The 23,601-nt window shown below is 43.1% G+C and overlaps 1 protein-coding gene and 1 long non-coding RNA gene across 2 annotated transcripts in view; both read right to left on the bottom strand.

The window, feature by feature from the left end:
• Positions 1–23,601, bottom strand: part of myripb (myosin VIIA and Rab interacting protein b) — a 256,773-nt gene that overhangs the window by 170,849 nt on the left and 62,323 nt on the right. The gene's annotated exons all lie outside the window — the stretch shown is intronic.
• Positions 19,973–22,358, bottom strand: LOC137013438 (uncharacterized). Its single transcript, XR_010893730.1, has 3 exons — positions 22,250–22,358; positions 21,180–21,256; positions 19,973–20,106 (listed from the first exon to the last, which is right to left on the bottom strand). It is a non-coding gene; the product is annotated as an uncharacterized lncRNA (long non-coding RNA).

Below are 23,601 nucleotides of genomic sequence, written 5' to 3'. Positions count from 1 at the left end.
AGTACGGACCAGTACATGCTTGCCCCGAAGCAGGCCTTTGAGGCGGCTCAGAGCAAGGCGTACTGCCAGCAACTCGAGGCAATTGATGTGCCAATGCAGATGGGGTCCCGTCCAAACCCCTGAGACTGCATGCCCGTTGTACGTGGCACCCCAGCCGGTGGCAGAAGCATCTGTGAAAACCACAGCATGCCGGGACACTTGTTCTAGGGGCACTCCTGCCCGGAGAAACAAAGGGTCCGACCACGGACTGAAGGTTTGGCGGCACTCCTGAGTGACTGGCACCCGGAACGTGCCGCGCTGCCACGCCCATCTCGGAACTCAGCCGCGAAGCCAGTGCTGAAGCGGTGTCATATGAAGCAGACCGAGCAGTGTTACAGCCGCTGCATGCCCCAGGAGCCTCTGAAAGAACTTCAGTGGGACCGCTGTCCTGCCGTTGAACGTATTCAGGCAGTTCAACACCAACCGAGCACGTTCCTCTGTGAGGCATGCTATCTGTTCGACCGAATCCAACTCCATACCGAGAAAAGAGATCCTCTGCACTGGGGCGAGTTTGAGACAGGGCCAGCCCGAAGGGTAGGACTCTGTACTGATATGCTCGACCTTCGAACGCGAATCTCAGGAATGGCCTGTGTCGCGGAAGAATCGAAACATGGAAGTAAGCGTCCTTCAGGTCAATCGCTGCAAACCAATCTCGGGGACGGATGCACTCGAATATGCGTTTCTGCGTGAGCATTTTGAATGGTAGCTTGTGGAGGCTCCGATTCAAAACTCGCAGGTTCAAGATCGGTCGTAACCCGCCGCTTTTCTTGGGTACAATGAAGTAGGGGCTGTAGAATCCCGACCTCAAATCGGCTGGAGGGACCGGCTCTATCGCGTCCTTCGCCAGTAGGACTGCGATCTCCGCACGCAGTACAGGGGCATCGGCATCTTTCACTGTAGTGAAGAGGACGTCCGTGAACTTGTGGGGGAAGCCGGGCGAACTGAATCGCAAAGCCGAACCTGATGGTCCGAAGGAGCCAGCGAGACGGACTGGGGAGCGCTAACCAGGCTCGCAGAGACCGTACAAGCGGGACCAAAGGGACCACCGGTGTACCCGCAGCAGGGCAGCGAGGTGGAACACAGGGACGCGGCTCGGGGGGCTCTCTTTGTGAGGCGGCCCGAAGCGGCGTCACAGTGTGCTAGGCAACCTGGGTCCACGGATGGACAGAGGGAGCAGTCGAGGCTTTGGCTGCCCGCTGCTCGCTGCTGTCCGCTGGCGACAGAAGAGGGGGATGACAGTGGTGAGGTTTTTCTCCTCCCACTGCTCTCCAAACCCTCTTCAGACCTGGAAATGGAGGAACTGCTCTTTTAAATTTGGGTACCGCTGCCTCTTGGGTCAGTGGCGGAACAGAAACCAACCCAATAAAAGGATTTACCACCCGGCCCTCCTCCAGGGGTGGAAGAGCAGCCCCACCCATCTCTATGTCGCCCGTCTCAGGGGTGATTCTCACCAACCACTTAAACAGCTGCAGAGACGGGAGGCGTCATCTCCCCGCAATGGATACAGCAGAGCCTGCTGGGCCGGAGTTTCTTGCAGGGGACGACACCCTTGGCGACGAGCAGACTGAGGGGCGGCCCAAGAGGAACTCAATGGTTTGTCATGGGAAGCTCCCCGATCCGCTACTAACTGAGGAGAACCGCTGGGCTCAGTCCTCGACAGTGTCACCGAAAAGGCCACCTCGTAAGATGGGAGCATTGAGAAAGCATTTAGCTTGACAACCTCACACCTCACAAGGTAAGCCAGGGGGCACTTCTGGACCACTGAGGTGGACATCGTCTGGCTGAGGGCCTGCGCCGTGACTTTGATCACGGTTAGTCAACAAGCGCAGCTCAACCCCAGCACAGAACTACCCTCATGCAAAAAGAGTGCCTTGGCCTCACATGCAGGGTGGGTGTGGTCTGTGTACAGCCACCCCATCCAAGAGGGTAGTGAGAGAGGAAAAACGTATGCAGATTCTGGCACCTTTGGCATTCCATATTTATGGCACCAATATACCCCCATACTGCCAAGTTTTCCATGCACATCTGGAAGACCCAGGAAAGCATGGCTGTAAACTCCGAATCTGAGTCAGCATAAGCACACACCATTACAGTGGGCAGCGTCACCCTCATTTCCAGAGCATAACAGCACTCTCTCCGATGCTGCAATCGACGTCTGTCCCTCAGCTGGAGCTCTGAATGAAATGCTAGGTTCCCCTATGAAAAGGACCAGCAATCCAATCCAGAAACTGCACAGCTTGCAATGCGCTAGAGAGGGAGGGGCCCTAGGGGGTTGGTTCCCCGAAGGAACCCCTCAACCTCATGTCACCCAAGCCATATCAGAAAAGTAGACCTCTTCTGGTGCACCAGAGAGGGCGCTACAATGGAGATTATGCAAGGGAACCGCGCATCTAGAGCGCCGAGCGAGCGCTGGGTTGCCGTGACAACCCGCGCTGCAGCCCGGCAGCTCGACGGCACACGACACGCAGAGGAGCGAGAGGTTTGCTCTCGTTGATCTCCACGGTCTCCCAGAGTGTCGGGCAGACCTGCGGCTGTGCTTTTACACACAAGCGGCAGCTGGCCAACAACAGAGGGGACTCAAGCTTCCCGGAGAAAGAAGAGTCACGACCGGCGTGTCGACGTGATCATGTTCTCATATGAAAACATGAACACCCACGAACATCATTTCAGCACGCGCCCAGACATGTGAAACGGTGATCGTGGCCGTCAGTGAGGACAGGAATGACCGCATCCAGAAACACAAGTAGGATGTCGTCTTTAAAAAGACGCGAATCTACTTGTGTAAGCTCTTTCAGGGACTTTACTCTTTTAGAAGTGCTGAAGCACGCAGGGGAACGGCCACCGCAACACAGACAGGGATTGTGTGCAGCCTGTCGTGTGCTTTCTCTCTCTTTCAAGGCGCTCACTCTTAAAAACGGCTTTTCAGCGCTCAAAAGCGCACCGTACCGGCCGTGAGAACAGCCTTCTGACGCTGTCAAACAGCTATTTGCTCAAAAACGGCAAACGGAAAAAAAAAACAGAAAAAGAGAGGACTTCGACCCCGCTGCTGTGCTGTTCGCCCACACTCGGAAAAAAAGAGAAGTTCAACCAAAAAGCTTGACTCGCCTTCTAGCAGACACTCGCTTGCAGAGAACAGGAACAAACACCGTTCGGCTCCGAAGCGAAAAGCTGAAGATGCAACGCACCTGCTGCTCATTATATACCCGCGCTGCGAGGCGAGCAGCTGATGCATATGATTGCATGCCAATGTGCATTGGCTCGTTTTAGTTACACTCGAAGTAGATTGGCCTCTCTAGCGAGATTCCTATTCGTCGGTCTGTCCGACGTACGTTGAACATGACCGACTGAATGGGAACTATGGTTCCCTGAGAGAGGAATGAGATTTCGCAATGCCATGCCTCTGGCGTGCCTGTGTGTCTTCCTTCAGACATTTGAAGCTGATGATGTGTTTTCAGGTGCCCCTTTCATACGCTGGGAGCACCCTGCGACGTCATCACTGCACTGGCCATGATTGGCTAAGTTGCTACATGTTGCTAAAGCAATCTCCTTGCTGTTTTTCCCCCGTCACATTCATAATCATTACTTCTGCCGGGGCGCTGTGGCAAGCTTTATGCATGCGCTTGAACACTGATTAGGCTATGTAGGCATTAAAGGCTATTTAATATGATTTATATAGTTTATTAATAAACATGTGATTAGTCAACTAATCGCTTAAAATTAACAACTACAAGCTCTTTGTGAGTTCTTAGCTAGTAAAAATACCACCGTATGTACACACAAAATTTAGCTCAGCACACAGCATTGTTTTGAATGTTCTGTATGTTCCGCTGAAAAATATCATAAAAGTTATCCAGTCATGTTGTGACCTTATCCTTATGCCTTTTGTTTAGTATATTTAAATTTAGTGTTAAAAATAACAGTGTGAATGCAAAGTGAACAAATAAATATGTTATCAATAACACAGGAATAAATGTGTTATTTTCTTTTTTTGGTCAGGAACAAAATAATTGAACTACAAGCTTGAACACACCCTTAGTTAGCTAAACTAATATAGAGAAATGAAAGGTGCAGTGAGGTCAGGGCCTGTTTATACACCCTCCGGTTGAAATTCATTCACAAATAAAAAAAACAAATACTAACATTCGCACACACATTCACGGATCTATTTTAAGGGACAGCATCAGTGAAGCTCCTGTCACACTTTGTCAAATCAGAAAACACTGAGGGACAATACAATGACAGCCGACACACACACAAACAAAAACACACAGTCTCACACACCCAAGAGGAAACATTCACTGATGCATTCACAATAGCAGACAAAAAAGTTCAGCCTGCACATGCATATTTGAAATACAAGAACACACAGCAGTCTATAAGCCATTTGCCTTAAAGTCACAATACCACAAGGATGTACTTAGGGGATTTGCATGTGACAATTAAGCTGCTTTTGATGATACAATCCAAAGACAGATGGGGCTAAATGAAATGGCATTTTTGGATGGGGATGAATATGAATACTTGGACTTGTCATTTTACTATTTATCTTTATCCTAAGGTCACATACTGAAATGCAGTGTGCATCATGCAAAAATATCAATTTTATGGAAATCACCACCAGACTTGTGTTTTCCTAAGAAATGTAATTTAGATTATATAATTGTTTTTGTGGATTAATGTAAGTAGATTTCTGACCAAAACACCTGTTTACATTTCCTGTTGTGCCTTGATGTCAAAATATAATGTACTTCATGTTCTCCACATGAATGCACAGTGGCACAGTCAAACACTCCTCATTAGGAAGATTGCAGACTAAACCATTGAGATGCACACGGGAAAATAACATGAATCAGAATGTACTCTATTCAATAATGCTCATTCCTGGTCTTGGTGTGCATCATTTATCAGTGTACATTATTTAAAAAAAAAAAAAAAAAAAAAAAAAAATTGATCATCTTTCAATAACATTTAAAAATGTAATGACTTGCTCTGCCTCTAAAACAACTTTCCTTTTTCTGCATGTATTAAATATTTATGCTCTTTGTACAGTAGCAGAAACTTTCACTCACAGTCTTATTATCATCTGAACATTACACACACACACACACACACACACACACACACACACACTAAGGACTAAGGATTATGCAACCTTCCTCCACTTAAAACATCCAAGCACAGGAATTTGCATTGCTACCATATTTTTAAGTCCTGCGGCGATGGACCTCATGGGCGATGGAGACAGGCTCAGGATGGAGCTGGAAGTCTCTAGTCCATGACATGAACACAGGCAGCTCCGGTCAGATGGTCGCTGCAACCCGGAACAGGAACAGCAGGCTCCTTTGGCAGCTTCCCAAGTGGCTAAGCAGAATCCGCACTGCTCTCCTCATACGAGGAGGGACCTAGAAAAGGTGGTCCAAAAATTGTCTGTTCCACTTCTCCGGACAGACCTCCGCTCACATCAGGGCATCCCCTTTTGTGGACTAAACTTTAAAACAGCCAAACATACTTATAATTTTGCTACATGGAAGATTCAAACACTGCTCGACACAGATTCTGAGATGTCCCTGTGGCACACTGCATTAGTTGCTGCTGAGCTTAACAGATACAATATCGACAATATCGCCGCTTTGAGTAAAACTAGGAAGGATCACTCACCGAAGTTGGTGAGGGCTATACCTTCGTCTGGAAAGATCTCCCAGCCGATTCCCATCAAATTCACAGCATTGGTCTCATCCGTACCTCTCTGTTAAACCAACAGAGACTCCATTAGCCATAAGCTAGATATTAATGATGCTGCGCATCCCACTGATCAAGCATCATTATTTGACAATCATTAGAAGTTATGCTCCCACTCTTACATCTGATGATGCAACCAAGAACAGCTTTTATGTCACACTCCACGCAGAACTCCACTCTATACCTTCCTATGACAAAATTGTCCTACTCTGTGATTTTAATAGAATATAGATGACATATCAAATGTTGAAAGTGAGACATTTCGAAATGTCATGCCAAATATTGGCTCATTTTGGATTTCATGAGAGCTACACATTCCAAAAAAGTTGGGACAGGTAGCAATAAGAGGCCAGAAAAGTTAAATGTACAGATAGGGAACAGCTGGAGGACCAATTTGCAAGTAATTAGGTCAATTGGCAACATGATTGGGTATAAAAAGAGCCTCTCAGAGTGGCAGTGTCTAAGAAGTCAAGATGGGCAGAGGATCACCAATTCCCCCAATGTTGCAGCAAAAAATAGTGGAGCAATATCAGAAAGGAGTTTCTCAGAGAAAAATTGCAAAGACTTTGAAGTTATCGTCATCTACAGTGCATAATATCATCAAAAGATTAAAAGAATCTGGAACAATCTCTGTGCGTAAGGGTCAAGGCCGGAAAACCATACTGGATGCCTGTGATCTTCGGGCCCTTAGACGGCACTGCATCACATACAGGAATGCTACTGTAATGGAAGTCACAACATGGGCTCAGGAATACTTCCAGAAAACACTGTCGGCGAACACAATCATCCGTGCCATTCGCCATTGCCGGCTAAAACTCTATAGGTCAAAAAGGAAGCCATATCTAAACATGATCCAGAAGTGCAGGCATTTTCTCTGGGCCAAGGCTCATTTAAAATGGACTGTGGCAAAGTGGAAAACTGTTCTGTGGTCAGACGAATACAAATTTTAAGTTCTTTTTGGAAAACTGGGACGCCATGTCATCCGGACTAAAGAGGACAAGGACAACCCAAGTTGTTATCAGCGCTCAGTTCAGAAGCCTGCATCTCTGATGGTATGGGGTTGCATGAGTGTGTGTAGCATGGGCAGCTTACACATCTGTAAAAGCACCATCAATGCTGAAAGGTATATCCAAGTTCTAAAATCATTATACAGGTGAGATGTTATTCCTGCTTTGGCTTTCCAGCCTGTTGCACCTCCACCAGTGCCATTACAGTCAGCTGCAGGGTCGTCAGCTGGAGGCCGCCGATCACTGATGTTTCGCCCCCTATTCCAGTACATCTCCTGGCGGGGGGGCAGTGGCATATAGGGGACATCTCACCGCCACCTCCTGCAGCTGCATTTAAAGGGGTGTTGGCCCCCAACCGTTGTGCTTCCTCCGGAGCCACAGCCAGTAGCTCACTTTCTCTGCCTCCTCTCCCAACTCCTTTATGGTTTTCCACAGGTTTGACCCCACAACTCCAACGCCTTGGAGCAGTTGGACTGCTGTCCTGCCCATGAAGCCTCTACACCCAACCTCCACTGGGTAGAACCTGGCTCTCCATCCTGCCTCTTGGCACTCCGCTGCCAGCTCTGAGTACTTGAGATGCTTCCTTTTGTGGGCTGCTGTCATGCCCTCTTCCCAGGGGATGGTAATTACAATAAGGAGAACCCTTTTCTCCACAGTGGACCACAAGAGGATATCTGGCTGAAAGGTAGTTGTCATGAACTCTCTAGGAAAGACCAGCTGCTTCCTGAGGTCTGCTGACATCTGCCACTCTTTGCCTGGTGTGAGCATGGTGTTCCTTTTCTAGGTAGAAGGTTGGAGCATGCTGCCAGACTTGACAAACCCTGCCTGGAAAGACTTTACTGCTGCTGGTGTGCGATTTGCTGCTACCCTACATCTCTCTAGGACCTCTGCCAGCTTAGCCAGGACTTGATAATGACGTCACCTGCAGTGTCCCTAGGTCAGTGCCACTTTGCACCCTGATAAGATGTGCTAGATGTTCACCTTGATGTTACCACACAAGGGACAGCCTACCTCATCTCCAAACCACTGGGTGAGGTTACGAGGGCATGGAAAGGGTGTCATAGGTTGCCCTCAACAGGAAGCTGAGCCTGGATTGTGGCATCCTCCAGATATCTGCTCAGGTTATGCACCTGTTCACAGTCATGTCCCATGTCCCATCGTGTCCAGGCTCCTTGACTGCCTTGGGATATCGCCTTTATTTGGAAGCGCTCATGCTCCAGCCTGGTAACTTCATCCACCACCATAGTCTTCTGCTGTCTCTTGGTGGCTTTAGGCCAGAGCTGCTGTGGTGCTCCCCAGCCTAGACCAGCCCGACTGGTCTGGACTAACCCCATCACTTCTCGATGTTGCAGACTGGAGATAGCATGCTCTACCTCAGCTTTCGCCTTCCATTTGCGGCCTGTTCGGATGGGGACTTTTGCATCTGAAAAGCAGCAGGGCAAGCCCAACCACTTTCAAATGTAGTTGTTGGCAAGGGTGTCCATCCTGCTAACCTCTGTTAGGAATGTAGGAATTTCACAAACCTTTATAGGCCACAGCATGCGTTGGTATTGTGTTTGCTGGTAGCACCACACTTTGAGCTTCCCAGGCAGGTGGCTTAACTCAATTCTTGCCAAGCCCTCTGTGAGCTGTTGCCTGGCTAGCTTCCCCATCTGCCTTTCAGATAAATCTGCGGTATACTGCCTCCCCAGGCTTCTCAATGGTTTCTCGTCCAGCCGTGGAATGGGCTCCCCTCCAGCAACAAAGATAGTCCTGACATACAGCACGCCTTTCCTAATTGAAAGACCTTGATTTTTCAGCCTTGCTCTTCATTCTTGCCCATTTAAGAACAACATATGCTCCCATCCAGACATAGTCTCTTTCAGGGAACACCTTGCATTTTCCAACATGACAATGCCAGACCACATACTGCATCAATTACAACATCATGGCTGCGTAGAAGGATCCGGGTACTGAAATGGCCAGCCTGCAGTTCCGATCTTTCACCAATAGAAAACATCTGGCGCATCATAAAGAAGAAGATGCGACAAAGAAGACCTGAGACAGATGAGCAACTAGAAGCCTGTATTAGACAAGAATGGGACAACATTCCTATTCCTAAACTTGAGCAACTTGTCTCTTCAGTCCCCAGACTGTTATAAAAAGAAGAGGGGATACCACACAGTGGTAAACATGGCCTAGTCCCAACTTTTTTGAGATGTGTTGATGCCATGAAATTTAAAATCAACTTATTTTCCCTTAAAATTATAAATTTTCTCAGTTTAAAGATTTGATATGTCATCTATGTTGTATTCTGAATAAAATATTAAAATTCGAAACTTCCACATCATTGCATTCTGTTTTTATTCACAATTTGTACAGTGTCCCAACTTTTTTGGAATCGGGTTTGTACATTAAATAGGTAAATCCTCATGATTAATTTAAAGTTACAAACATTATTTAGTGACAGACAGCAGTATGTATTTTAGGCTTCACAGATTCGATATAGGCTACTATTACACATGCGATGACGCATACTATTAAACTGTTTATTTTCACGTAAGACATACCCGACTGTTTATGTGAATACTCACTAAGACAGACATTTTGACAATTTTGTGTGTTTGACCGTTTAAGGTAAAACAACTCAATTTGGAATGCGCAAGCTCTATACAGGCTGCTTGTGTGTGTGCTGTTTGTTGGTATAAGCGCAAAGAAACCATCTCTCAAAGAGCTCCCAAGTACTACTGTCTGAACTATATAAAATCGCTTGGATATTCAAACTGGCAAGTTGTAAAAAGACGTGGGCAAGTGATTTCCATCAGTTGTCCGAAACATGAACAAGAGTGTTATATCACAGCATGCAGCTCTCTTATATAGAACAGGCGCAATGTCTTTTAAAGCCAGAAGCAATTTGCTCATTTTGAGAGATAGAGAGGGGACAGAAAGTATTGCTGAAATTAGTTCACAAGAAAGTTTTTAAATTACTGATTTAATATGATAATCTGTGTTGATTAATATCGATATTGCCACCATATCAAAGCAATAGAAGCCTTTAATACTCATTGCCTTCAAAACATGCTTGGCATTCATTGGTGGTATCATGTCACCCATAACGAACTTCGGTGCAAACAAACAGCATGCTGGAAGAGTCAACATTGTGGGCTTCAGACTTTGGTCTCCATAGGATGGTCTCCATAGTCATTTATGTGTCCGCATGTGGTGGAAGACAAAACTTGTAGTCCATTATAACATCTATAAAGACAGCCTTCATGCTTTAAATGTGAAACTAGACACAGCTAGACAGGTTGCATGTGTAACCTGAGGTGTTCCCTTTTGAGGGAACTTGCGCTGCGCCAGAGTCTTCGACGCTGGGGGAATGTTTATACCCACACCGCCATATTGACAAGTGCCTGTCTATGTGAAATCATGCACACTAGGACAAGAGCACATTGGTCCCAGGAGCGGAACCCAAATCTAGGTTGTAAAACCTCAAAAAGGTGTGCGGGGAAGACAACCCTACAGCATTACATACATCCTGGAGAGAAACACCTGATAATAATGCTTTGAAGCAGCCATACTCCTAGACGAATGGGCTCGGACCACCAAAGGTGAAGGATAGCTGGCCGACTCGTACGCAAGAGAAATAGTGCCATGAAGGAAACATGCTACTAAGGGGTTTCTACCAACTGACATTCCACCCAAAAGGGTGTGGTAATAATACATTTATATAGTGCTTTTCTAGGCACTCAAAGCGCTTTACATATTGAAGGGGGAATCTCTAGCCTGACGTGGTCATACTCAATTCTAGTTCGAATATGAGTCTGATACTGCTCCATTGGGCTTTGATTATGGGGGCGTATTTCAACCGATCCAGGAAAGACCACAATTGGATAGACCTACAACCAATCAGAGCTACAGAGTAAGTGACGTATGTTGAGCGACGCATAGTTGTCAACAGAACTCTTCTTAGCGACCATCGGGGCCAGCTGATAAATCAAACTTTTGCCGAATCCCGTAGGAAGGACGGCAAAGACATCTTTCCCATCCACAAATGCCTTGATTGCGGTCCTCTGTTCCTCTTTTAAAATTAATGCACTGTCGATATCTTCTATAACGGATGTGATGGCGGAATCTACACATCTCAGTTCTTCAACAACAGCCATCATTGTTGTAAACTAATTGACCTTTCGCAAAGACTCGCCCCCCTTAGTTACTGTTGCTTTGTCCGACAAGCCTTGGCGCTGTCACGCCACACAGAGTGGAAAATACATCGTGGAGCAAAGTTGTGGGCGGGGCTAAGTTCGGCTGGCATCCAGGCTAGGGAATCTCCTCAACCACCACCAATGTGCAGAATCCACCTGAATAATGTGAAGGCAGCCATATTGCACCAGAACGCCCACCACACACACCAGCTTATTGGTGGAGGAATGAAGCCAATCAGTGTATGGGGATGATTAGAAGGCCATGATGGACAGAGGCCAATGGGCAAATTTGGCCAGGATGAGGGGTTACACCCCTACTCTGGGATTTTTAACGACCACAGAGAGTCAGGACCTCGGTTTAACGTCTCATCCGAAAGATGGTGCTTTTTGACAGCATAGTGTCCCCATCACTATACTGGGGCATTAGGACCCACACAGACCACATGTTGAGCACCCGTGATATGGCTGCTAGTGATAAGCAGATATAGCCACCACATACACCTTTATCATAGACGGAGATAACCCTGCAGATAAATGTTCCTGCAGAAACTCCAACACTGTACCAACAGGGCAGTTAATTGGCTCCTGCTGATGACGCTCACACCATGAAGTGAACAGTTTCCACTTCAGATAATAGAGTTTCCTTGTGGAGGGAGCTCTGGATTGGAGTATGGTCTCAACATTCTCAGTTAAGAGACCTGCATCTATGAGCTGGCCGCCTCAGAGGCCAAGCCCACAGTTTCCAAACTTCTGGGCATGGGTGAAGGATTCAGCCCTTTGTCTGAGATAGAAGGTCCCTCCTGAGGGGAATCTCAAACAGAGAGCCGCTGAGGAGAGATATCAGGTTTGAGAACCAGACTCGGCCCGGCCAGAACGGGGCTACTAGCAGCAGACTGACCCCGTCCCGGCGAACCCTTTCCAGAACTCCCGGGAGCAGAGCGATCCAGGAAAAGCGTACAGACATAGCCTCAGCCACATCTGAGGACCATTGCATCCAAACCCAGGGGGGCTGGTTGTGTCAGTGAGAATCAGAGTGCACAGTAAGTCGTCTCTTGAGAAGCAAAGACATCCGTCGTTAGCACTAAGCAATGACAAGGAGCCCCCAACACTGGGCCTTGGGACAGGAACCAACGTTTCTTCCACATGTCCAAGGCACGAAGGCATCATGCATTACCTTGATCATGCGAAATGGGTTTCCCCTTGGGGAAAACCTTTTGGTCCTGAGCCACCACTGTAAGGGCCTCATGTACAGCAGGCCAAAAGGTATCAAGTTGGATGCAGCTGCCGTGAGACCCAACAGTCTCTGATACTGTTTTATAGTGATGGACTGGCCTAGCTTTAACTTGTTTGTGGCTACTAGAATCGACTTGATACGAGCAGGAGAGAGACTTGCCTGAATTGATGTCGAGTCCCAAACTATTCCTAAGAAAGTGGTCCTTTTGAGCTGGAATGAACACACTTTTCTTGGAATTGAGCTTGAACCCCAGTGTTTTTTCATGTGGTTGAGAACGACATCTTGACATAACCCCCCATCCTTTTATGGAACAATGAAATAACAGCTGTAAAACCCTGATTCTCTGTTGGGAAGAGGAACATGTTCTATGGCCTCCTTCTCTAACAAAGCTTTCACTTCTTATTCCATTACCAGAGCCAGCTCAGGGCCTACTACCCCTGAATAGGACCCCATTGAAACTGGGCGGACAAGAACCAAACTGAATTCTGTAACCCTTTTCTATAGACTGCAGGACCCACTGAGAGACATTTGGCCGAAGTTTCCACGCTGCCAGAAACTCTACTAAGGGAAACTCTACAAAGCCTCTCGAGGCTGGTCTCTGGTTTTGTTTTGTCTGTGCAGTAACTTTGGCACCCTGAAGTGGCAAACTAGCAGGGAACAACAGAAATTACTATTGAGAGGGCGCAAACACCCTGATGTCGCAGCGTCAAGGGGAATGACCCAATAACACGCACTCACTGGAAACCTCTGCACCCCGAAACACATGAGGTGGTGGGGTTGGCAGAACGGACTCCTGAGGGCACCGTATAATGACGTGTAATCCATTTCCCCTGGAGGGGACTCCCCTCAGAAGCCCAAATACCACTGGTGTCAGGGCTTTGCCGAAGCCTTCAAGACAATAATGATCCTCAGATCCGTTCTATGTGAAGTTGGATTGCGACACTCTGCTTCTGCTGTGTTCGGTACAGGGAGCTCGTAGACAGTAGACGAATTATAATCAATTACATATATGATTGGTTCTGGTTTAATAATTATTTAGAGAAAGTATTTTAGTTTGTCCAGCAAACCGTTATATCTCCTCACAGACTATTATAAAGAGAAAGGTTCTTCTCTGGCCGCGAGAAGGAACTTTCTATTCTAGCATCAAAATGTAAAGTGACCTGGTTTTTGTTGAATGAGCAACAGAAACAATCGAGCATGAATAATGTGTTTAATATATGAAAACTACAAATACAGAGGTTATGCGTCTAAATATATATATATATATATATATATATATATATATATATATATATATATATATATATACATACAGGATATACACATATATACAAGAGTGGAAGTAAAGGCAGGAAAAGAGAGAAGAGAGGTGGCAAAACTTACTAACAGTCCTTGAGAGCCAGCATAGAAATCAGTTTCATTATCAAATAGAAATGGTAGTACTTGCATCAGTTTGCGTGCTGAGTTTCGGTTTAGCACTGGTGCAGTTCGTTGGCTTCTTCTGTTTCCGTGGGAAGGTTTGATCTGAGGGCTTGAAAGTTAGTTTCGCCAGAGATGGTGGTCCCGAAAGATGAGCGCGATGGAAGCGTGTCGCTGTGACGTCCGGGAGAGACGTGTGTGAGTGGGCGAGGAATGATTCAGGGCAATTGGGAGAACACAGAAGAAAATCGTGGTGCTCCTCTTTTATGACAAACAAGCCAACACGCCTCCTTGGTTGAGATTAGCCAATGACATAGGTGCAAAGTTGGCGGGCCAAACTTTCCTTTGTCTTGTCTTGTGGCTTGATTTGCATAATTTATGGAGGCATCAGATAGGAGTGTATTTTCTTCACAGTACCAATAAAAATAGAACAGTGCATTTTGCAGTTGTGTGACATACTTCAGTGAATGAGACGTGAAAAGAGCTTTAAAAAGAGACCAAGATTGCCACAAGAAAAGCATATAAAAGAAGTTACAGTTTACAGTCAAATGGAATCATTAGAAATGAAACTAGCACAACTACAATCATTTAAACTTTAAAGTTTACACACTAGGAATGCATACATGCACTTGACATACATGACGGGTACATTCTGGCACAGTCATATTTTGGGAATAACTGTACATACAATCTCTAAGCATGTTTGTGTGTCTGTGTGTGTCCGTGTGTGTGTGTGGTGTGTGTTGGAATTTGGTCAGTCTGGCCTTTAATCTGCATGAGGGCCCCTTTGATGTCCCAAGATCTAGGAAATGGGGTTCTCTGTTTAACCTCAGAGGGTCCATGAAAGTGCCAAAGTGCTCGTCTTTCTCAGACCGGCCGGAGCCGATGTGAGATATACAAACACAGTTCAGCAGGCTAAAAGCAATCTGAAAATTCCAAAGTTGGTTGGCTAAGACTGATTCTTGTACAGACGCTACACTGCTCCTGCCCAGCAGCAACAGAGACATGAGGTTTTTTTAATGGAATAAACTTTGATAGAACTGCAGTTCCTTGACTGCCAACCAACTGCATCGCTGAAGAGGCCTGCAGGGAAGACGATCTTTGCTTACAACATCCAGCTCCACAAAACCAGAGAGCTGAAGCACGGGTGCTTCCCCCAGGATGGGGGAAGAAACTGAAAGATGGGGGAAGAAACTGAAAGAACTGAAAGATGGGGGAAGAAACTGAAAATGCCTGCTTCCAAATCCTGAGAAAAAGCACTGTATCCAGCAGGTGAGGCCAGAGATAGGGCAGATAAGAATCAAACAACACACCAAGGTTTTGTATAGTGGAAGAGGGTTGAACCCAAACACCGTCAACAATCTAAAAAATGCTGGGTTAAATATGGACAAACCATGATATTGGTTACAACTCTGGACCGAATCATCAAGGATTTCTTCTCAATAAACAATTAACACTGAGTGTTCACTGGACAAAAAGGTTAATTGACTGTAATATCAATTGTATTGTAGCTACATCAAGTTAATCCGATTAACTGATTCACATATTCATAATTATTCCCCCTTTGAGTTAATTCGCTACACTATACAGAAAAATTGGTTTGTGCAGAATTTGATCTTTTAATATCACTTAGTAGGCTACATTACGCTTTTTCTTAAACGGTTTTCTATGGGAGGAAAACACTTAATGTGTAGGCTAATTAAATACAAATTGCGTTCATATTCTGGGCTCATCTGCTTTGCTGTATAGTATGGTTTATTATGATGTTTACGGAGTTTGGTCTTTTAAGCCACGTAGTTGGTTAAATGAAGTCGGTGTGCCACCTACAGGCCTTTTGGGTGAAGTGTAGGTTGGTAAAGAACGTGCAAAATGGCCATAACTATATTACCCTTTTTGATAGAATAATCATGATTAATAATCGTGATTATAATTTTATGCAAAATAATCGTGATGATCAGTTTAACCATTATCGTGCAGCCCTAATACAAATACTATTTATTCTTTGAAAAACAGCAAAAGAGAATGTGAATTACAGTATGATTATTATAAGGGAGTAGAATCCACAGCTCAGTACTCACTACTCATGACTACTTTAAAATAATCTACTCTTTTACCCTTACTCAAATAGTTTTTTGGACAAGTACTTTTAGTCTACTCACACTACAATCTTGAAAGGCAATTGAAAGTACTCTTTTCACCCCAGTTGGTTACCAGATAATCTTATTTACATGGTATTCCATGATACTTCAAAGAATACCAAGAAATTCAAATATTACAAATAAATAAATAAATAAAAAAACACAAAATATTAGTGAAACTGTAAAATACTTATAGCCGCAGATGATCACAATCACCCCAGGAGATGTCACACAGCCCAGTGAAGCTGAGCAACCATTAATAATACACCCATATCAATGATAAAATTATGGCATTTTTAAATGGCAGCCTTCTGCAGAAGCACAGCAGTTCAGCACACTTCTGCTTGTGCAGAAAACCTCACAGACCTGGCTTTAAATTGCATCAGTGAGCACTCCCCTGAGAACCTCTCAGAAAAACAACAAGCCATGTTCACAAAATGGCAGAAGAATAAACAGCAGGTCTCTTTAATATGCTCCAAGCTTTCTTCCAGTCCCATGCCATATAGTGAAATAAACTGTGTTTCATCTTAATGACTCCCAAAGGACACTGATACACACAGGAGGTTCACTACCAGGCTTATATATGTATCTTATACATATTTTATTTATGTATAAGTGTGAATCAGACAATGACAAGCCTTAACAGGTCGTAGGGGCTCTCATCAGTCTGCTTGTCAAAGGAGCAGAGCAAAGACACAGCCAAGCACAGCACAGAACTAAGAGCTCAGAGACAGGCAGCGAGAGGAACAAGAAGCAGGAAGCAGAGATGCTGAGGATGAGTCATTATTCAGACACACACACACATACACTGAGATACAGTACAACTGAGAAACACGCAAACACCCAGAATGAGAAAAACACTAACAATCTGAAAGAAAAAAATGACGATGAATAGCAAGTGTTAGCCATTATATACATTAACACACACACACACACACACACACACACACACACACACACACACACACACACACACACACACACACACACACACACACACAGCGAGAGAGAGAGAGAGAGAGACTTACAAGTTAAAACTTATAAATGTGCATAATGTTTACCAAGCTTGAACTACCAGAATATGCTTTTTACCTCAAAATTTACTGATAACCCCTTTGATAATACAGGCGTTAAAATAGAAAGCCACATGATAAATAATTAGAGTTCATCTTAAAGGGTTAGTTCACCAAAAAATAAAATTTCTGTCATTAATTACTCACCCTCATGTCGTTCCACACCCGTAAGTCCTTTGTTCATCTTCGGTGATGCTGACACAGGATCCAGCCAATAATGAGCCGGCATTCGGATGTAAACAAGGAAGCCTCCACTAAGTTCACTACGTGTGACAATGATTTAAATTGTTGAATAAAGTTTTTTTTTTTTTGTGCACAAAAAGTATTCTTGCCACTTCAAAACATTAAGGTTGAACAACTGTAGTCACATTGACTATTTCAACTACATTTCTGGACATCAAAAGGTGCAATGACGTCGCTGCCTATGTGTGGATCAGATACCCTTGGATTTCATCAAAAATATTGTGTTCCGAAGATGAATGAAGATCTTACGGGTTTGGGGCGACACGAGGGTGAGTAATTACAGAAATTTCATTTTTGGGTGAACTAACCTTTTAAGTGGCCTGTCAATTAAACTTGGCCAATATACATATACAGGTGCTGGTCATATAATTAGAATATCATCAAAAAGTTGATTTATTTCACTAATTCAATTCAAAAAGTGAAACTTGTATATTATATTTATTCATTACAGACAGACTGATATATTTCAAATGTTTATTTCTTTTAATTTTGATGATTATAACTGACAAATAAGGAAAATTCCAAATTCAGTATCTCAAAAAAATTGAATATTACTTAAGACCAATATAAAGAAAGGATTTTTAGAAATCTTAGCCAACTGAAAAGTATGAACATGAAAAGTATGAGCATGTACAGCACTCAATACTTAGTTGGGGCTCCTTTTGCCTGAATTACTGCAGCAATGCGGCGTGGCATGGAGTCGATCAGTCTGTGGCACTGCTCAGGTGTTATGAGAGCCCAGGTTGCTCTGATAGTGAGGGTCTGGCATATCGCATCTTTCTCTTCACAATACCCCACAGATTTTCTATGGGGTTAAGGTCAGGCAAGTTTGCTGGCCAATTAAGAACAGGGAAACCATGGTCCTTAACCCTCTGGAGTCTGAGGCTGATTTGGGGCTTGGGGAAGTTTTGGCATGCCCTGACATTTGTGCTTTTTTCAGTTGTTCATAAACATATAAATGACAAAAGTGTCATTACACTGTATTCAGCACAAACTAGGCTACAATAATATGTGAGGAACATGTATGTACATGTTTGTATTTTTGAAGGAATAATGTTTATGCGTGGTTATTGAAAAAACAAAAAAACTTAAGTTACTGAAATAAGGCCAAAAAAGTATATTAAATCTGTGTTCACAAGACTTTTGGGTATTGGAGGTTGTAGACTAGAGTTTTTGCTTCAGAATTATGTAAAAATTATGCTGCCTACTCCTTCATATAAAACAATATATTGATTTAGTTTTTGTAAGACACTTTTTGTCAATAAACACAGTATGCATGGAGGCATGAATGATCATGAATAATGGGCCATTCATACCTGAGAAGACACAAGAATCACATATTAATGACCTGAAATGACTTGCATATTAATGAGGCCTTTCACTCAGGTAGGCTGTGAAAAAAACCCTCTGTAATAATGTCTCAGCTCATCATAAACAGCAATACTGTGAAATATTATTACAATTTAAAATAATGGTATTCTATTATATTCTTTAAAATATAATGTATTTCTGGATGCAAAGTGTCTGAACAATTATGTTACCTCTATGGCATTTCATATAGGCTTTTAGCTTAAAAGCATGCACATTTGGAGAAATATTGATGGATTCTTATATATTTATGTCAATTTTCTATACTGAGAAGTAATATTTATTGTCATCAATATTAGTGCTGGATACTGTGTTTTCAATTCATACTTGCAGCCGGAGGGTGCTCTCAGTACACCTTTAGTCCACAAATTATTCTAAAGAAGAAGAGGACATTTCAGGAATGGTGTTTTTAATTCATACTCGCAGCCAGAGGGCGCTCTCTGTACACCTTTAGGCCACAAATTTATATGAAGAAGAAAAGGAACTAGAAATTAATGGCATGTCTTCTACAGATCGCTAACCATGGCTTTAACATCCAAATAAACACTTTTCAAGACAATAAATAGATGATTGAGACGCTGTATGCATGTATTGCCTCTGAATTTGCGTCTGAATAGCGCTGGCTCCGTGGGCGTGACCGCATTAGCGGGTAATGAGCTGAATCACAGACTTCTGACATTGCTCTCTTTTCATACAGATTACATAAACACAGAATGTTTGTTTTCGATTTGACTTGCACGATTTAAAACCTGACATTTCAATGTTTCTTTAGACATAAGTGTCATTTTTTTGTCATTAGTATTCATAAGTTACAGTTCATTTTCTGAGAACTATCAGATTGGACTTCGTTCAGAGGGAGAGGTTAGATCACGCATCATGTTAGTTTTCTTTATTTTACAAAAAGCACAACATTGTGTTTTTACTCTGAGTGTACACAAATAAAAGAAGACATTCTATAGTTTCAATTGATATATTACTTATGTCTCTATGACAAGAAATGACGGAGTATTTTAAGTCTGTTTTGCTGCAATGTGAAAAAATCCTGCAAAACGCGTCGGCGCGTTTTCAGACCTCACACACTAAAAACTCCTGGGTCAAAAATAACCCATAATGGGTTATTTTTGACCCAAATCCTGGGTTAAAAAGGGACCAACTAATTTCTGGGTTATTTCAACCCAGAAAAATGGGTTATTCTTTTTGACCCAACTTCTGGGTTAAATACCTAACCCAAATTTTAGGTTAAAATAACCCAAAATTGTAGTTAATATAACCCAACTTCTGGGTCAAAAGAACAACCCCAATATCTGGGTTAAAATAACCCAGAAATTAGTAGGTCCCTTTTTAATCAAAGGTCAAAGGTCAAAAATAACCTAACTTGGGTTACTATGCCAGTATGCCTCATTTCAGAAAATAAAACTTCAGGCACTTACACACTTCAAGCACTTTTACATTTTTATTGCATTAAATTAAATTAAACTCTACACACTTGGACCTATTTATTTTAGGTCACACTGTAATAACATCAGACATTAGAAAAAAATAGAAAAATAAACAACTCATTCTCTTTTGACAACATTCAATAACTGGATTGAACTTGAGGGACAAGATTTTTGATAGTGTCCTCATCTAAGAGAAGAAATGCCTCCTCATCTCTGTCTTCACCTGAAAGACAGAAAACAAGACAACATGAGTATTGTTAATAAGTCGAGACAATTGTGAACCACTCACCAGACACTCTTTGATTATCAAGCTAACAAATAATCACTTTTAAGGGAATGATGTTGTTGTTGTTTTTTTTTGTTAAAAAAAAAAAAAACGTGGCCCAATTTGCTAGTTAACTAATGTGGTTCTTTTGCAGCATTACCCATTTTGTGTGAATGACAGTCTATACTGTACATCTTTTCTTTCATTAACAAGTGTAATAATGACATTAATGCAAAGGTGAATATCTGGCCCATTATTATGCATAACAGCTTAAAGACAAGGCACAAGTATCTTTTAACTATAAGGGTTATTATAGAGATGCATTCCCCACTGTCGAAGAAGTTGTGACTGTCACAAAATCTTGCACTGACACATTTAAGCCATATTAAAGAAAAATATTTAGGTATAGAGAGATGATATGAGGGCAGTTAAAGGGATAGTTCACCCAAAAATGAAAATTTGATGTTTATCTGCTTACCCCCAGGGCATCCAAGATGTAGGTGACTTTGTTTCTTCAGTAGAACACAAATTATGATTTTTAACTCCAACCATTGTCGTCTGTCAGTCTTATAATGCGAATGAATGGTAACACAATTTATATGAGTCAAAAAATAAACCAAAAAATAAATCCAAATTAAACCCTGCGGCTCGTGACGACAAATTGATGTCCTAAGACACGTTTGTGCGAGAAACAGAAAATTATTTATATAATTTTTTACTTCTATTGCATTTAGCAATCACTTAGGTTTCTCGCACAAACCGATTGTTTCGTGTCTTAGGACATTAATGTGTCTTCACGCGCCGCAGGGTTCAGTTTGGATTTGTCTAAGCATATTTTTTGACTCTTATAAATTGTGTTACCATTCACTCGCATTATAAGACTGACAGACGGCAACCGTTGGAGTTAAAAATCATCATTTGTGTTCGACTGAAGAAACAAAGTCACCTACATCTTGGATGCCCTAACAAGCAGATAAAAATCAAATTTTCATTTTTGGGTGAACTATCCCTTAAAAGAGTAAAACGCTCACCTCTAAAATTCTCTATCAGCTCAGACATCCGCCACTCAGTTAGCTTATCAGCAACAAAGCTGTCCATTTAAAATGACCTGGAGAAAACAATAAAGGTTAGCAACAATTTGAACACTTAACACACTTCATTAACTCTCACTACTTAAGCCCGTAGAGCACTGTATAATATGATAAGCACAGCGCAGCTGGGTTAACATAACTATTATGTAGCCTCGTCGCTCTAGCCACGGCTAAAGGGGGTCGCACACCGGAAGAGATGCGTATTTAAAATTCAAACACATTATTCTCTATGAGTGTACACACACCGGCGGCGCCCAGCAACGGTTCAGGACCTTGTTCAAAATCCTGCAGCGCCACAGCGCGCCATGTACATAGATTTATATTAAATTTACACTTATTTGTCTCAAATCGTCGTTAATGTATATACTGACTTCACCATGTGCTGCAATATAAAGTTAATTTTACATTAATTTACAGTAATCAGCTGCATGAATAAAAATTGCTTATGTTATTGGATTTTCAGGTGATATTCTCAATTCATTCAGTTAACGGACGCTCTGAGGTAAAGTGTTCAGACTGCAGACTCAGCAACGTATTTAATTATACAGTACAATCATAACATAGTACTGACATTATCTTAATTCCACAATGTCCTAAAACATAACAATATTGCTGGCCATAAACTGAGAAAGTACACGATACCTCGAGTTGTCCTAGACGCTGCTCAGCGCGGCGCTTCTCGTCCGGTGTTCGACCCCCTTAACGCGGCATGAAGTCGCCACTAGCTGCACTGTACTTATCGTATTATTACGTTACGTCAAATTTGGCTTTGGTGGTTAATAACACTTTCTTATTTAGTCTGACAAACTTAAAACACATATTTATTTTGACTTTACACGGACTTTAAACTAGTTAGATGTTGTCGCGATATCCGCAGGCGGCTACATGCTCACCACAGAATTACCACGGTAAGCCATGGTCATTTTTTCAACAAATGGTGCTAAACTAGCAATGGGGACATGGACACAGAAAAGTTTACGTTACATTGACACTGAAAATACTTGCCTTACCTTGAATACGCGACGAAGTTGCACCGAAGAAGCCCAGGCCAAAACGGATCGAGTGCGTTCAAGTTCAAGTGACGGTTGTTTCAAACGACTGTTGTGAGAAAATTCCAGAACAACAGCGGGGGGCGGGGGGAGGGGCGTTAACCCAGAACATGGGTTACTCTTTGAAAAATAACCCAGAAACCTAAACAACCCAGGAATTGGGTCAAAATATTAGCCCTATAACCCAGAAAAAGGTTACTCTCTGAAAAAATAACCCATAATTTTAACCCAACACAAATAACCCAGAAAATGGGTTAAAGAAATAACCCAGGAGTTTTTAGAGTGCAGGGAGTTAAAACAGGTACTGGTAGCTTTGGCACTGTGTGCAAGTGCCAAGTCCTGTTGGAAAATGAAATCTGCATCTCCATAAAGTTGGTCAGCAGCAGGAAGCATGAAGTGCTCTAAAACGTCCTGGTATACGGCTGCGTTGATCTTGGACCTCAGAAAACACAGTGGACCAACACCAGCAGATGACATGGCACCCCAAACCATCACTGACTGTGGAAACTTTACACTGGACCTCAAGCAACGTGGATTGTGTGCCTCTCCTCTCTTCCTCTAGACTCTAGGACCCTGATTTCCAAAGGAAATGCAAAATTTACTTTCATCAGAGAACATAACTTTAGACCACTTAGCAGCAGTCCAGTCCTTTTTGTCTTTAGCCCAGGCGAGACGCTTCTGACACTGTCTGTTGTTGAGAGTGGCTTTACACAAGGAATGCGACAGCTGAAACCCATGTCTTGCATATGTCTGTGCGTAGTGGTTCTTGAAGCACTGACTCCAGCTGCAGTTCACTCTTTGTGAGTCTCCCCCACATTTTTGAATGGGTTTTGTTTCACAATTCTCTCCAGGGTGCAGTTATCCCTATTGCGTGTACACTTTTTTTCTACCACATCTTTTCCTTCCCTTCGCCTCTCTATTAATGTGCTTGGACACAGAGCTCTGTGAACAACCAGCCTCTTTTGCAATGACCTTTTGTGTCTTGCCCTCCTTGTGCAAGGTGTCAGTGGTCGTCTTTTGGACAACTGTCAAGTCAGCAGTCTTCCCCATGATTGTGTAGCCTACAGAACTAGACTGAGAGACCATTTGAAGGTTTTGCAGGTGTTTTGAGTTAATTAGCTGATTAGAGTGTGGCACCAGGTGTCTTCAATATTGAACCTTTTCACAATATTCAAATTTTCTGAGATACTGAATTTGGGATTTTCCTTAGTTGTCAGTTATAATCATCAAAATTAAAAGAAATAAACATTTGAAATATATCAGTCTGTGTAATGAATTAATATAATATACAAGTTTCACTTTTTGAATGGAAT

The sequence above is a fragment of the Chanodichthys erythropterus genome, chromosome 23 (genome assembly GCF_024489055.1).
Source record: "Chanodichthys erythropterus isolate Z2021 chromosome 23, ASM2448905v1, whole genome shotgun sequence".
Lineage (NCBI taxonomy): Eukaryota > Metazoa > Chordata > Actinopteri > Cypriniformes > Xenocyprididae > Chanodichthys > Chanodichthys erythropterus.
The sequence above is the reverse complement of the archived record's forward strand: the minus strand, read 5'-3'. Positions and strand labels throughout refer to the sequence as shown.